Source organism: Uranotaenia lowii, chromosome 1, assembly GCF_029784155.1.
Source record: "Uranotaenia lowii strain MFRU-FL chromosome 1, ASM2978415v1, whole genome shotgun sequence".
NCBI classification, from domain to species: Eukaryota; Metazoa; Arthropoda; class Insecta; order Diptera; family Culicidae; genus Uranotaenia; species Uranotaenia lowii.
The window spans coordinates 165,693,866-165,697,416 of record NC_073691.1 but is presented as its reverse complement, the minus strand read 5'-3'; the positions used below and the strand labels follow the sequence as shown (position 1 = coordinate 165,697,416).

Sequence of the window (3,551 nt, the reverse complement as noted above, 5' to 3'; positions counted from 1 at the left end):
GGATTATTTACAAAAAATAAGAAAGAGCGGTTTGTTTTATTACCGTCGCTGGCGGTTGGAACAAAATCCATTCATGGGCATGTTTTAAAAGATAAAAGGGATTTTTTGCATAATCGTTAATTTTAAATATTTTTCGTTTATCAAAAGAAAACTCATTTTATACTAATGATTATTTAAAATGCAAACATGTAGCTATAAATTGTAATTCTAGTTTAATTTGCATTTCTCTTCTACACACATTTTGTTAATTTTATTTGTACAATTCTTTTTATAAATAAAATAGTATAGCTTTCTAATAATATTTATTTCATGTTTGTTTTAAATGGATACATAAAATGGAAAATTAATGACAAAATGTTATTTTGAATCACTACTACAATCATCTCTGGCCTGGTCATCGGAGTGTCCAATATTAGAAGACATTTCACTCGAAATTGGTTCATCTAAGTCTGTTGAAATCTTTGATGGTTTTTATTTTTGAATGAGCATTTTCCGAGCGCCACGTCTCTGCCCAGTATTTGTCAATCGTTTCGTGGCATTTTTAAGCTTTTGTGTTGTGTTGTGAGTATTTTTAAGAAAAATGTTCAAATGTTAAAGGTTTGTCAGTATGGCTATTTTAGATGCGACTCGGCTTGATCCTGTCCAGGTACAATCGGCTTGAAATTTTAAAGAAAAAACAAATTTACGCCTGCAACATTCTGTTCTCTGACATTCGCCCTCGATGTTGGAATTGAGCCATTATAACTGTAAAACACAAAAAGCAAAATGTTAAAGTTTATCATTAATCGTCATGTTTTCTAAAAACTTACAAAGTTCCGTATGTATTCTTCGTTCCAAGCTGTTCTTCTGATTTGTTCAACTCTTACTATTTTCCCGAAGAAGAAATTAGCCCCTGCTGGAAGTTTCCATCCATCTTGCTGGGACTGCAGCTAGTTCTTTGTGTCCTTTGCAGTCGATTGTTTACACAACTTTGTTTGGAAGTATGTGCCAAGAATCTAAAATTTTATTAATAAAAAAATTACAAAACCAATATTTGAATAAAAGATTGCATTTATAATTACCTACTGCACGCGGAAAAATATGGTTTCGTTAAATGCACATCGGTTTTGTTGTTTACGTTTTCATTATTTCGCCTACTTTGAAAAAGTGAAGGTGAAATTCTCTGGTATATTTGAAATTCAAGTTTTTGAACCAACTACCCAGACAACGGCGACGGTTCAAAGGTAGCGTGTTCAGTCATCATCTGGAAGGTTCGGGTTCAATTCTTCAATCATGGAAATTTTTCAAGTAAGTATGAAATTCATTAAGTGTAGAGAGAGTAGAGAGGGTAATAGAAAGTGGCGTAAGATTTCAAAACTAAGAAAAATTCTAAGGCGCTTCATTTTTGCCATTTTTTAATTTTTTTTTCTGCAAAAAGTTCAAAAATCTAAGTCTCATGCAAAAGCTGAATAGCCTTCTATTCAGCTTTGATTATGGAACTTGAAAGTATCGATAAGAACTTAAATTTTAAGCTGTATAGAATGCTATACAGCCCTCGAGCAGGGCTGAGTAAGCTTTTAAGAGACTGGTTTATGGAACTTTTGGTTACTTGGGAATATTTTAACGTTTTTCTTATAAGGTTTTAAGGGCACTATTAAACTTGAAATATGAGAAGTGTTCGGATAGAAATTAGTTGGATGTTTTTCGCTTCACAGACTGGACTCGAATGAGCCCCTTTTATTGAGACTTAATTCGTCATGCCTGAACACTCTCTCGATAGAGATATGTCGACTGCATAATGCAATTACAGTGAAACACTGTTATACAACAAAAATAACTTAGTCAGCCGCTCAGGTTACTGATGGAGGTTTTTCCTAAAGGAATAATGGCGGGGAAGTTGACCTCAGGGGAAGAATGCAAGTCAGACCATCTTAGACATTTTGGCTTTGCCGTCGATAAGTTGGCTATTTGGAAGTATTCGAGTCGTGGCTTTTAAATTCGTGGAATTTCACTATTTTTGGCGGTTATTTTGTCGGCATTGTGAACCCGGGAAATATTGTTCCGTAAAGATCCGCGCAAGCGTTAAGTTGCCCAGTAGACCGCTGCAAAAACTGACTTTTTGCTCCCATGTGTTTTTCCGATTCCTTTTTGCTCTCCAATCATCCGTGTTAAATATAAGATGATTTGATCCATCCCTGAATTAGCGCGACGGGTTTTAAATTTGTATGGAAATTAGTATGGGGAAAGTTTTTTTTTACCAGATTAAAATAGCTAGGGAAGCGATTTTGGGTTTTATGCAAAAAATAACTTCTTCATTGGGTTACTGTATTCTTAAACTTCAATTTTTACTAAGGTTACTTTCAGCTAGATGCTACCAGAAAAAGTTAAAGCAGCACTGGAATCATGAACTTGCATGCAATTTCTTAGCTAAATTCTTGAATACAAGCTACTGCGTGGCATACACAAAGGCGTTTTAAATCGGGTAAAGCAGATAGAGAAAAAAACTACAGCACTATGTAGAAAGTAAGATACAAACTTTTTGAGATTATTGGAGATACACGGTGATATATGTGGTGAAACGTTCCCGAAATTCACAACCAAGTTGAAAAATACCACATACCGCGGGCAGTCAAATGACGACAAACACTTTCCCCTAAAACTCTCTTGTTTCTCGACCGATTTCTACAAAGTTTATAGTTTTGGAAAGCTCGTAACGTGACTTAAATACGAATTACAGCTTCAATTATTTTTCTCAAAGTTATTCAAAGTCGAAGAAAAAAAATCGTAAAACAGGATTCGGGAAAAGTCTCTAAATCAGTTGTTAAGTAATCGAAAAGAATTTCACTAAAAAAATTTCAGGCACTTAGAGAACGCAGCGATCCAGTGCAAAGCGAATTCTAGGTGCTAGAATAGTCCCAAAAAAAGCAGATTGATAAAAAGTTTTAAAAGAAACAGCTACCTTTCACTCAAGTCGTCAAAAATTTTGTGTTTCGTGTTTTAGAAATCTAAAGATGCCAAAATGTCAGAAATTACGTCAAATTTCCATTTCACTTTACAAAAATTTTCTACTGTAACGAGAACAGCTTTGGCGGTTGATTTATTAAAAATTACGGTTTTCACACCACTTTTTTACATTTTTAGTGGCCATGATCTTAAGAAATTTTCAAAAAATATTTCCATTTATGTAACATATAGCTTCTAACTTCAGCGTTCTCAGGCACTAAGTGATTTTTTTTTTCGAGTACTTAATAACTGATTTACAGCCTTTTTCCCGAAGCCTGTTTTTTCGATTGTTTTTTTCTTCGACTTTGAATAACTTTGAGAAAAATAACTGAAGCTTTATTTTTTCTGAAAACCGTATTTGAGTCACATTACGAGCTTTCCAAAACTATAAACTTTGTAGAAATCGGTCGAGAAACAAGAGAGTTTTAGCGGAAAAGGTGTTGATTGATCGCTTGCAGTATGAATAGGTATACAAAAAATGTCGGTATGTTTAGTGCTAAATTTGCAATTGATCATCTCAACTTCATTTTTGTGAAAATTTAACACAATACATACAGTTTTTGTGAATT

The 3,551-nt window shown here is 33.9% G+C and overlaps 1 long non-coding RNA gene across 1 annotated transcript; it reads right to left on the bottom strand.

Moving 5' to 3' along the window:
* Positions 1–294: 294 nt before the first annotated feature.
* LOC129740724 (uncharacterized) lies at positions 295–1,332 on the bottom strand. The gene is made up of 3 exons (XR_008736351.1): positions 1,062–1,332; positions 810–995; positions 295–744 (listed from the first exon to the last, which is right to left on the bottom strand). It is a non-coding gene; the product is annotated as an uncharacterized LOC129740724 (long non-coding RNA).
* Positions 1,333–3,551: the final 2,219 nt, after the last annotated feature.